General features: G+C 38.1%; 2 non-coding genes across 2 annotated transcripts; both read left to right on the top strand.

Moving 5' to 3' along the window:
* The first annotated feature begins 5,388 nt into the window (after positions 1-5,388).
* Positions 5,389-5,495, top strand: LOC112773526 (small nucleolar RNA R71). The gene has a single exon (XR_003188073.1). It is a non-coding gene; the product is annotated as a small nucleolar RNA R71 (small nucleolar RNA).
* Positions 5,496-9,057: 3,562 nt separating this feature from the next.
* Positions 9,058-9,164, top strand: LOC112774722 (small nucleolar RNA R71). Its single transcript, XR_003189188.1, has one exon. It is a non-coding gene; the product is annotated as a small nucleolar RNA R71 (small nucleolar RNA).
* The last annotated feature ends 3,823 nt before the right edge of the window (positions 9,165-12,987 follow it).

The following is a 12,987-nucleotide window of genomic DNA, read 5'->3' as shown; positions in this document are numbered from 1 at the left end:
GGTAAGTGAGGGTCGATCCCATAAGGATTGAAGGACTAAGCAATAATGGTTGATTAATTTACTTAGTTAGACAAGAAGAAAATAGTGTTTGAGAGTTCAAAAGCATTAAACAGTAGATTCAAAATATCAGAAGACAGGCAAATAAATAAGTTGGGAATAAAATATGGAGAAAGCAGTTAAGGCTTCAGAGTTATCTATTTTCCGGATTGACTTTTTTTATTAATTTATTTTAATCATGCAATATTTAATTCATGGCAAACTATATGTGACTAGACTCTAATTCCTTAGACCTTTCTAGTCTCCTCTAAAATTCATCAACTGCCAATTCCTTGGTCACTTAATTCCAATTAGAGGGTGAAGCTTAATTCTAGTTTATATGTCACAGAAATCCTAATTATCCAAATATAAGAGGATTATATGTCACGTATCCCGTTAAGTACAAATAATTAGAATTTAGGAGAAATTCCCCACTGCTGCCTCCCGTAGGAGTCTGGGCCGTGTCTCAGTCCCAGTGTGGCTGATCATCCTTTTGGACCAGCTACTGATCATCACCTTGGTAAACTATTGCCTCACCAACTAGATAATTAGACGCGAGCCCGAGTTCAAGCTATTGTTCAAGTAAAGAGATTTTCCAAGTTATACAAGAACTCAATTAGAAAGAGGGTCATACTTCCGTTCCATCCAAATTCATAAAATAAAGAACAAAAACAACACTTGAAATATAAATCAGTACATGAATTAAAATAGAAAAACAATAGAATCAATCCATACAATAGACAGAGCTCCTAACCTTAACAATGGAGGTTTAGTTGCTCATGGAAAAGAGTGAAAACTAGGATTTTGGTGAACTGTAAATTGGGCTGAGGTGGAATGAAAAGTGGAATAATATTCGAATCCCCGAAGAGAAGTTTCTTTTTCTCTTTTATATATAATCTTAATTAATTTAAAAATATATTTTCTAAAACTAAAATAATATCTTTTCTTATTTTAAAATAAAAAATAAAATTTAAATTAGAATTAATTAAATAATCAGCGTTTTCTGCATGTGCCGCATGTCATGCGTACGCGTCGATGGTCTTCTTCTCTTTTTCTGCGGAAGCTCCATCAAATCCAACCAAATGCTACCTAAAATAAACAGAATTGCACACGACTCAAAGTAGCATCCATAATGGCTAAAAGATAATTAATTCTTGATTAGACTCAACAAATTAAATACAAATTCACTAGGAAAAGATAGGAAAGATGCTCACGCATCACAACACCAAACTTGAATTGTTGCTTGTCCTCAAGCAACCAAACTAATATAGGCTTAGAATGTGAATTTGCATGACAATTTGAGTTCGATTAAGCTCATGTCTTTTCTTATAGTGGGGTTTACAACTGCAATCTTGAATAGTTTTGGCATCTCACTCTCCTTTGAATCAGAAGGATGTCACTGTCATTCGAAATTAGAATCCGGGTAATATTATGAATTCTCTGATCCTTTGTAACTCAATTTAACCCTTGATCACAGTAATTTTTCTTTGATTCTCTTTTCTTTGGTGCTTTGCACCTTGAGCCTAGCCGTGACTTTAAATTTTTTGTCTCAAGCTTCACTTGACACAAAAACACCACAAGCACTTAACTGGGGAACTCTCTTTAAGTTCTGATTTTCCTTTCAGTTACTCCCAGACAGTGGTGCTCAAAGCCTTTGGCATACTCTGTTAATTGCAATTGATCTCGACTCTAAATGTTTTGTCTCAAGGATTACTTGACACAAGAACACTACAAGCATATGACTAGGAAAACAACTCTTTGAGATTTTAATCATGTCTGACCTCCCTAGTCATTGATGCTCAGAGCCTTGGACCTTGCTTTTATATCTTTTTTTGCTGTTTCTTTTGCTTCAAGGATTAAACTTTTACTTATTGTAGAGCCTTCATAATAGTTCTCTAAATTCCTTTTCCTTGTACATCGACATTCTTTTATTCAAATTTAAATATACACTGTTCATGTCATGCATTCAGAGTCACAGAAAATACCACCACATTTGAATAAATGAGACTACTCTAAAAATTAAACTCAGTTTCTCATGCATTACATCCCTTTTTCTTCTTTCTTTTTTATTTCAAGTTCAGTGGGCAATACATGAGACACCTTTCAACATTAAGGCAAATAACAGAAAAATTCAAAATAGTAGAACTAAACTAGAACCTAGGAATTTATCTAATAAAGGATCATGCAATAAACAAGACAAAATAGCAGAAAACCGGAACATAACATAGTAAGAGCGAGAAGGAATATAAAATGAACGGAACTCAACCACCTCAGTTATCCTAGTGGTCGTTTTATTCTTCAGGATGTGCTCCTCCGTGAAGATGATTCGCCTCCCTTTGGTACCATAAAATTAAACAGAAAAAACCATTAGCGAAACGACAACACAAAACTTAAAGGTTTGCTTGTCCTCAAGCAAAGAAAAACTGAAAACAAAAACAAATAGTATGATGAAAGAAGAATAAAAGGATAAAAGAACAAGAGAGAATTAGGATTTGGGGGTGGATGATTTGAAATCAGGCGCTGAGGTAGTTTAATTGGGCGTCGAGTGCGACGCGTATGCGTAAGGCACACATACGCGTGGATCGCACGAATTTCAAGCGATGCGTACGCGTCTGGTACGCGTATGTGTGATGTTGGTTGTGCGAATGGCGCGAGGGCAGCCGCGCGAACGCACAACTCTCTGTTCGCGTGGCTTGGTAACCAAATTTCTCATATGACGTGTGCGCGTCATGCACGCGCACGCGTGGATGGCAAATTATGGAAAGGACGCGCACGCGTCAGGGACGCGTACGTGTGATCAAGTTTATGCCTCTAGCACAATTCCAGCTCCAAGCCATCACAACTCTCTGCCTAAACACTCATTGACGCCGATTTTCAGGGTCACGCGTACGCGTCAGGGATGCGCACGCGTGGTTGGCTAATAGCGCAAACGACACACACGTGTGAGGTACGTGTACGCGTGGTCTTGTTTGTGCGCAAAACATAGTTCCAGCACCACTCCTGCTCAACTCTCTGTTCACTTCGTTGGTGTTGCGTACTCCTGCATGACGCGTACGCGTCAGCGATGCTTGCGCGTCGAACACCCTTTTTTTTTTGAATTGTTCGGTTCCTGTTCTAAAATAGCTGCATGATCAGAAAAACAGTAAAAACTCAATAAAAACCAAATAAGTAAGAAAACTACTACTACGAAAAGTAACTAAGGATACGAAATTATCAGGTTGCCTCCCGACAAGTGCTTCTTTATCGTCACTAGCTTGACGGTCAGCTCCTCTAAAGAGGAGGATCATAGGGGCTTAGCTCTTCACCCCTTACTTTGAACTTCTTTCTTATGTCTCCATAAAGTTGCTCAATATGCTCTAGAGAGAGGATTTTGTTTACTGTATAAATCCATACTGGATTGCTAGTCAACACTACTTTCATTCCTGGGGAAAAACCTTCAGTGGGGATCTTTTTGTTTCTCCATCCTCTGGGTACTTTCTTCTTTTTGGGAACTTCCTCCTTGGTGGATGATGTATTCCCGACACTAAACTTAGGTTTGATTTCAGGAGAAATTTTATTGATTGTCACCAAAGGAGGTTTAAGCTGCAGATTCTGCTGTGCATCATTAGAGGATTCTTGAAGGTTTGGATCAATAAGCTCAGTCTGCATGCACCTCTCTTCTTCTCCTGTTGAATTTATATCTTTGAAGACATGAAAGACCAGTTGCTCATTATACACTCTAAGCACTAATTTACCCACTTCTACATCAATTAGAGCTCTTCCAATGGCTAGGAATGGTCTTCCTAGAATTATAGAGGCATTCTCATCCTCCCCTGTGTCAAGAATCACAAAATCTGCTGGGAGGAAGTACTTACCCACTTTGACCAAGATATTCTCCACTAATCCATATGTAGGCTTCATAGATTTGTCTGCCATCTATAATGCTATCCTTGTGGGTTGTGCCTCTTGGATTTGCAGCTTCTTCATCATAGACAAAGGCATTAAATTGATGCTTGCTCCTAGATCACATAACACTTTCTCAAAGGTTGTGCTCCCAATGGTGCATGAAATTTGAAAGCTCCCTGGATCTGGCATCTTCCTTGGCAAGTTATTCTGAATTATGGCACTACATTCCTTAGTCAGGACCACAGTCTCATCTCCCTTCAAAGGTTTCTTCTTTGACAATAATTCCTTCATGAATTTGACATAGAGAGGCATTTGCTCCAAAACCTCAGCAAAAGGAATATTGATTTGCAACTTTCTGAAGACTTCCAAGAACTTTGAAAACTGCTTGTCCTTGGTCTCCTTTTGAAGTCTCTTAGGATATGGCATTTTAGGCTTGTACTCAGGAGCCTTTGGGAAAGTAGGATAAGTGTCAAAAGAGTCTGGGAATGGGTTGTCTGCACGCTTTGGAGGGACGTGCTCTACATCTTCCTTCTTCTCCTCTGGAGCTTCTTTTCAAACTGGCTCCTTATTAACTTGTGCTTCCATACTTGCCACTTGTCCACTTATCAAGGTGATAGCCTTGCATTCCTCTCTTGGAATTGGAATTGTGTTACCAGAAAGGCTATTGCTGGTCCTCTTATCAATTTCATTACCTTTTGTGACTAATTGACACATCTGAATCTCCAAGTTTTGAATTGTATTTGTAGATCTCTCAGGTATTTGCTTGCTCAGTTGACCCATTTGTACCTCCAAGTTTCTAATGGAGGCTCTGGTTTCCTATATAAAACTCCTCATCATCTCCCAATTAGAATCTTGTTGGGATTGAGAGCTTATCTACTGAGGTGGTTGTTGTTGATGAGACTGAAATTGGTAGTTATTATGATTGTTCTGTTAGAAACCGTCTGAGAATTATTGTTGAAATTCTGAGATCTCTGAGGTTGGTCCATCCACCCAAGATTGTATGTCTTAGAGTATGGATCATTATTGGGCTTTCTAGGACCACTCCCCATGTAATTTACCTGTTCAGAAAAAGATTGAGCATAATCATAATTCTCATTTTGTACAAAATTACCTGTCATGTCATAAGAGACCTCTTGAGGTGGATTTTGGGTGTTGATAGCTGAGACCTGCATACCACTCATCTGCTGAGTAAGTAAATTTATTTGCTGAGACATAAGCTTGTTCTGAGCAAGAATAGCATTATCAGCTTCCATTTCCAATACACCTCTCTTCTGAGAAGTCTCTGAGTTCATAGAATTACTGTTAGATGAGTATAAATATTGGTTGCTAGCAACCAACTCAATAAGCTCAATAGTCTCCTCCGGTGTCTTCTTCTTGTGTAGTGAACCACCTGCGGAATTATCTAAGCACATTTCGGACATTTCACCCAAGCCTTCATAAAAGATATCTAGTTGGGTCCATTTGGAGAACATGTCCGGAGGGCATTGCCTAGTCAATAGCTTGTACCTCTCCCAAGCTTCATAAAGAGTTTCACCATCCTTCTGCCTGAAGGTCTGAACCTCCACTCTAAGCTTAGTCAGCTTCTTTAGTGGGAAAAATTTAGTAAGAAACTCAGTAACAACCTTGTCCCAAGTATCCAAACTCTCCTTGGGTTGGGAATCTAGCCGTAGCTTTGCTTTATCCTTCAGAGACAACGGGAAGAGCATGAGTTTGTACACCTCTGGGTTCACTCCATTTGTCTTCACAGTATCACAAATCTGCAGAAAGTTAGAAATAAATTGATTTGGGTCTTCTTGGGGAAGACCATGATACTGGCAGTTTTATTGCACCAGGATGACCAATTGTGGCTTCAACTCAAAGTTGTTCGCAGCTATAGGAGGCACCACAATGCTTTTTCCATAAAGATTTGTTGTAGGAGCAGAGTAAGAGCCAAGCACTCTCATTTGTTGCTCATTCCCATTCAGATTTGCCACATTGGCATTAACAGCATTATTAGGATCCATAGTGGATTCTGCAGCCTTGTAAATTCTTGTTTGTTACAAACGTCGCCTGAAAGCCCTTTCAGGTTCAGGATCAAAGTCTAAGAGATGTTCCTTATCTCTGTTTCTGCGCATAAACAGACAGAAAATAAGAAAAGATGGAACTCTCTACGTCAGAGTGCAGAGAATTCCCAGTGAGGTAACCTGTGCAAACGATTAAAATAAAAATACTAAATAAAATAAATAAATAAATTTCAAAATTTGTAGGCAAAATTAGGACAGAAAAATTCAAAATTAACAAGAAAAATAAACAAGAAAAATTGAAATAAAAAATAACTAGGGGACACAAACTTAATATCAGAAATGAAGAAAAAATATTAGTGTTATTTATTTATTTATTTATTTTTCAAAAAACTAAAGCAAAATTTAAATAAAATTAAAATTAAAACGCCTAATCTAAGCAATCAAACAACTTATAGTTGTTAATCACTATCAATCCCCGGCAACGGCGCCAAAAACTTGGTGTGGAATTTACAACCACAAACTAACCGGCAAGTGCACCAGGTCGTACCAAGTAATACGTCAGGTGAGTGAGGGTCGATCCCTCGAGGATTGAAGGACTAAGCAACAATGGTTGATTAATTTACTTAGTTTGACAAGCAGAAAATAGTGTTTGAGAGTTCAAAAGCATTAAACAGTAGATTCAGAATATCAGAAGACAGGCAAATAAATAAGTTGAGAATAAAATATGGAGAAAGCAGTTAAGGCTTCAGAGTTATTTATTTTCCGGATTTATTTTTCATATTAATTTATTTTAATCATGCAAGATTTAATTCATGGCAAACTATATGTGACTAGACCCTAATTCCTTAGACCTTTCTAGTCTCCTCTAAAATTCATCAACCGCCAATTCCTTGGTCACTTAATTCCAATTAGAGGGTGAAGCTTAATTCTAGTTTATATGCCACAGAAATCCTAATTACCCAAATATAAGAGGATTATATATCACCTATCCCGTTAAGTCCAGATAATTAGAATTTAGGAGAAATCGTTTTCAAGTTGTTGTTCAAGTAAAGAGCTTTTCCAAGTTATACAAGAACTCAATTAGAAAGAGGGTCATACTTCCGTTCCACCCAAATTTATAAAATAAAGAACGAAAACAACTCTTGAATTATAAATCAGTACATGAATTAAAATAGAAAAACAATTGAATCAATCCATACAATAGACAGAGCTCCTAACCTTAACAATGGAGGTTTAGTTGCTCATCGAAAAGAGTGAAAACTAGGATTTTGGTGAACTGTAAATTGGGCTGAGGTGGAATGAAAAGTGGAATAGTATTCGAATCCCCGAAGAGAAGTTTCTTTTTCTCTTTTATATCTAATCATAATTAATTTAAAAATCTATTTTCTAAAACTAAAATAATATCTTTTCCTATTTTAAAATAAAAAATAGAGTTTAAATCAGAATTAATTAAATAATCAGCGTTTTCTGTGTTTTCTACACGTGGCGCATGTCACGCATACACGCCGATGGTCTTCTTCTCTTTTTCTATGGAAGCTCCATCAAATCCAACCAAATGCTACCTAAAATAAACAGAATTGCACACGACTCAAAGTAGCATCCATAATGGCTAAAAGATAATTAATTCTTGATTATACTCAACAAATTAAATGCAAATTCACTAGGAAAAGATAGAAAAGATGCTCACGCATCAGTCTTCTACTATTCCATGAGGGAATTTGAATGACCGATCTGCCAATTGGAGGGCCATTCTTGTTGGTTTGACTTCCTCAATCTTCATTCTCTTCATTATTGTTAAGGACATCAGATTTATACTAGCTCCCAAATCACATAAGGCTTTTTCAACTGTTATTTCCCCTATGATGCAGGGAATTTGGAAGCTTCCTGGGTCCTTCAATTTTTTAGGTAGCTTGTGTTGGATGATAGCACTACATTTCTCAGTTAGTATCATAGTTTCATCATTCCTCCAACTTCTCTTCTTGGTCATCAATTCCTTCAGAAACTTAACATAGAGTGGCATTTGCTCTAATGCTTCAGCAAATAGAATGTTGATCTAAAGTTTCTTGAAAATCTCCAAAAATTTGGAAAATTGGTTGTCCTTTGCATTCTTTATTAGGCGTTGAGGGTAAGGGGCCCTTGGGACATATGGCTTTAGAACTTCTTTTTCTTCTGATGAACTGGGAGTAGGTATTTGTGCTTCCTCCTTGTCAGTTGAACTATCCTCCTCTTTCTCCTCTTTAGTCTCCCTTGACTTCTCTTCCAATTCTCTTCCACTTCTGAGGGTAATAGCTTTGCATTCCTCTCTTGAAGTTGTCTTGGTGGCACTACTTGAACTGTAGCTAGGGGCTTGTTTGGACAAATATCCAACTTGTGCTTCAAGCTTCTGAGTAGCCGCATCTTGATTTTGCCGATTGGATATTACTTCCTCCTTGAATTTTTTTAAGTCGTCAAACTCCTTGCAAAGGTTTGCAAGCATAGCTTCCATCCTGGCCATTCTGTCCTCATCATGTGGTGGTATTTGATTGGACTTGGGATGTTGAGAGTGGTTGTTGTGGCTTTGGTATGGTGGTTGTGAATAAGTGTTTTGTGTGGTCTGGTATGGTTCTTAGTTGGAGTTTTGGTGGGTGGAGTTGTTATACTGGTTTGGATTATGGGGTCTGTGATCTTGGCCTTGGTTTTGTTGGTTTTTCCACCCAAAGTTTGGGTGGTTCCTCCAACCAGAGTTATAGGCTTTAGAATATGGATCATTAGCTTGCCTAGATGAATTTCCAAGATAATTAGCTTCCTCCCAGTTAACTCCTTCTTCTGTCTCTAACTCTTCTTGAGGTGATGGTTGAGTGTGTATAGCTGCAGCCTGATTCTTCTCCATTTGCTTGGTCAATTCATCCAGTTGCTTGGTGATCATGTTATTTTGGGCCAAGATTGCATCCATATGGTTTAATTCCAAGACTCCCCTGTTGTTGCTTCTTTCTGAGGCATAAAAATACTCATTGTCAGCCACTGTCTCTATAACATCAATGGCTTCTTCAATGGTCTTCTTCTTGTTTAGAGAACCTCCAGATGAGTGGTTTACAGCTTTCCTGGATTTACAATTTAGCCCTTCGTAGAAGATGTGAATTTGCACCCACTCATTAAACATATTAGGGGGCATTTCTTTGTCAAATCTTTGAATCTCTCCTAGGCTTCATAAAGAGTTTCACCATCTTGCTGTCTGAATGTCTGCACTTTAGTTCTTAGCCTGTTTACTCTTCGGGGAGGGAAGAACTTTATTAGGAATCTATTCATTACATCTTCCCAGGTAGTCAAGCTTTCCTAGGGAAATGACTCCAGCCATTTTGACGCTTTGTCTCTCAAAGAAAATGGAAACAGTAGCAATTTATAGGTGTCAGGATGAACACCATCAGATTTAACTGTATCACATATCCTTTGAAATTTAGTGAGATGCTCATTAGGATCCTCTTGTGCACTACCCCCAAAAGAACAGTTGTTCTGGACAAGAGTTATGAGCTGAGGCTTCAATTCGAAATTATTAGCATGGATAGTTGGCCTTTGAATGCTACTACCACAATTTCCTGGATTTGGATTGATGTATGAGCCTAGAACTCTCCTCTCTTGTCCAGCAGGATTGGCTCCACCTCTTCTGGCATGATTGTATTCAACTCTTCTTCATGATGGTTTCCCATATCATCCTCCATAGTTATATCCAAGTCTTCCTCCTCTTATTCTGCACCAACAACCCTCTTTCCTCTTGCTTCCCTTTTTAATCTCAGGAAGGTTCTTTCCAGTTCACTATCAAATGAGGTTGAGGCCTCTCTTCTACCTGTCATATATTGAATAAGTACAAGAAATAGCAAATGCAGAGTCTACTAAAACAGAGTATAGTTGGCTTGGTTAGAGCAATTTATCAAATGGTTAGTGGGTTAGCTTGCTGGAAAGTAAAGAAGTAAGGTAAAATTAAAGAAAAAAAACTAAAATTTGCAGAAATTAAGTGTAACAGAAAAAATTGAAATTCAAGTAAAAAAAGAAAAAAAATGGTCAATCTAGTTATCCTCCAATTTAGTAATTGTCAATACAAAACTAATCCCCGGCAACGGCGTCATAAACTTGATTCGCTCGGAAACCGTCTCTCAACAAATTTCCTACCAGCAAGTGTACCGGATTGTTGTCAAGTAAAAACTCAGTGTAGAGTAAGGTCAAATCCCACAGGGATTGGTTGGTTGATCAATGTTAATTGGAGAATTGTGCTAGTTGAGCGAAATCAAAATTGGTTGAGAATTGCATAATGTAAATTTGGCGGGAAACTTAAATGGCAAGAAATTAAATGACAGAAATTAAATTGCGTAAAATTAAATGATAGAAGCTTAAATTGCTAAAATCTAAATGGGAATGAGAATTAGCATGAAATTAAAGAAGCAGAATGTAAATAGAATGGGTAGATCAGAGATGGGGAATCATTGGGTTTAGGAGATATATAATTCTCCGGATCAAATTCATTTTCATCTCTTTCGCAATCAATGCATTCATTGATCTCCTTGGCAATCTAAAGTGATCGGATCCCAATTCCTTGGCTCACTAATCTCTCTAAGCATGAACAATTGCCCAATTCCTTGATTTAAGTGCTCATGGGAAGAGATAAAGTTTGGTAACTGATTATACCACACAAATTCATAGATCAAAGTGTTGGTATGATTACATGTCACTATATCCATCCAAACCCCAATCTAATCCGATGTGAGAAACCATTTCTAGCATGATCTCCTCATTCCTCTTCCAAGGTTCCGAGGAGATCCAATTATGAATAGCTTTTTTCCTAAGATAACTATCTAATTGGATAAAGACCGAAAGCTTTCTAGCAAAATCAAGAGAAAAGAAAGAAGAAGATGAATGAAAACTAATATTGATCCATTGAATTACACAGAGCTCCCTCACCCAATGAAAGGGGTTTAGTTGTTCATAGCTCTCAAAATGGAAATTGGAATTGAAAAATACATTCTGAAATCAAAAATGAAAAGTGCAGTAAGTGTAAAAATCCAAAAATGGGAAAAAGGTCCTTTCTACTTAAATTCTAAGCAATTTATACACTTTCTTCCATTGATCTTCAATCTCTGAATTGGGCTTTTAGCCTTGATGGAATTGGGTTGATGTTGTTCCAATTGGTTTCCCTTGTTGTTGAGAAGAGATCTGTTTGAATTGTGAATTCTGATGCTTCACGTTGGAGTCAACGTTCGATGGCCAACGTTGACTCAAACGCCAATTAAGAAGAAAACCAAAAATTCCGATATGTTACTGTCATTGGCGTTTACCTCAACGTTGGAGGGCCAACATTCAGCTTACCCACGCGTACGCGTGCATCATGCTTAAGCGTGAAATCTGAAATTTTGCTTATTCACGCGTACGCGTACACCACGCTTACACGTTCATTGCCCTTTTTCCAATCCGCGTGTAGGCGTCATTGACGCGTACGCGTCGATTCAAAATTCTCAACTCCAAATTCTGGGCTTGGCATCGCGGACGTTGGAGGGAACGTTTGAGGCAATGTTGAACCTCCAATGTTTGCTTTGTGACGCGTACGCGTGACACACGCGTACGCGTGGATATGAAAATTTTTCTTTTTCACGCGTACGCGTCTAAATCTTTTCATCACCACGTTGGGGGTAACGTTGGAGGTCCAACGCTCCCTCCAACGTGAACACCAGCACACCATGCAAAGAATTGCTCTGTCTCTCTTTCAACGTTTGAGCCAACGTTGGTGGTCCAACTTGGACACCAACGTTGCTTCCTCTTCATCTTTTTCAGGCTCCTTCTTTAACCTTCCTCCATGCTTTCTTTCACCTATCATCAACCAATATATGGATCAAAGCCTTGCTAAAGTCATGAGAATTCTCATCATTCTTAGCACACAAATAATTATAGCAAAATTCTCATGAAATTGGATCAAATTAATCATGATTGAATGAATCTAGGCATACATGAATTTCTACCCAATTTGCTTACTTTTAACTCAAGAAAGTGCATAAAATCTACTAAAAACAAAGAAAAAGGCTAGTAAAACTAGCTTAAGATGCCCTAGTATCATTGATGAGATTGAAACTGTGGGTTATTATGATTATTCTACTGAAAACCATCCCTGAGAATTATTGTTAAAATTCTGTGATCTCTGAGGTTGCTCTATCCATCCAAAATTTAGGTGATTTCTCCACCCCTGAATATAGGTCGTAGAGTATGGATCCTTATTGGGGTTTCTAGGAGCATTCTCCATATAATTGACCTGTTCAGAAGAAGATTGAACGTAATCATAATTCTCACCTTGCATAGAGCTACCAATTATGTCATAAGGGGCCTCTTGAGGTGCATTCTGAGTGTTGACAGCTGAAACCTGCATCCCACTCAATTGTTGAGTAATTAAATTCATCTACTAAGACAAAATTTTGTTCTGAGCAAGAAGAGCATCAAAAGCTTCTACTTCCAAAATGCCTTTCTTTTGAGGAATTCCAGAGTTCACAGGATTCCTGTTAAATGAGTTTAAATATTGGTTGTTAGCAACCAACTCAATAAGCTCAGTAGTCTCCTCTGGTGTCTTCTTCATGTGCAGTGAATCACCTACAGAATTATCCAAACACATTTTGGACATTTCACATAAGCCTTCATAAAAGATATCCAGCTGAGTCCATTTAGAAAACATGTCCGGAGGGCATTGCCTGGTCAGTAACTTGAATCTTTCCCAGGCTTCATAAAGGGGCTCACCAGCTATCTGTCTGAAGGTCTGAACCTCCACCCTCAGCTTAGTCAGCTTTTGTGGTGGGAAAAATTTAGTTAGAAATTCAGTGACTACCTTATCCCAAGTATCTATGCTCTCCTTGGGTTGAGAATCTAACCATAGCTATGCTCTATCCTTTACAGCAAATGGGAAGAGCATGAGTTTGTAAACCTCAGGATTCACTCCATTCGTCTTCACAGTATTACAAATCTACAGGAAATCAGAAATAAATTGATTTGGATCTTCCTGAGGAAGTCTGTGATACTAACAATTTTGTTGCACAAGAATGACCAGCTGTGGCTTCAG

Source organism: Arachis hypogaea, chromosome 18 (assembly GCF_003086295.3).
Source record: "Arachis hypogaea cultivar Tifrunner chromosome 18, arahy.Tifrunner.gnm2.J5K5, whole genome shotgun sequence".
Lineage (NCBI taxonomy): Eukaryota > Viridiplantae > Streptophyta > Magnoliopsida > Fabales > Fabaceae > Arachis > Arachis hypogaea.
The sequence above is the reverse complement of the archived record's forward strand: the minus strand, read 5'-3'. Positions and strand labels throughout refer to the sequence as shown.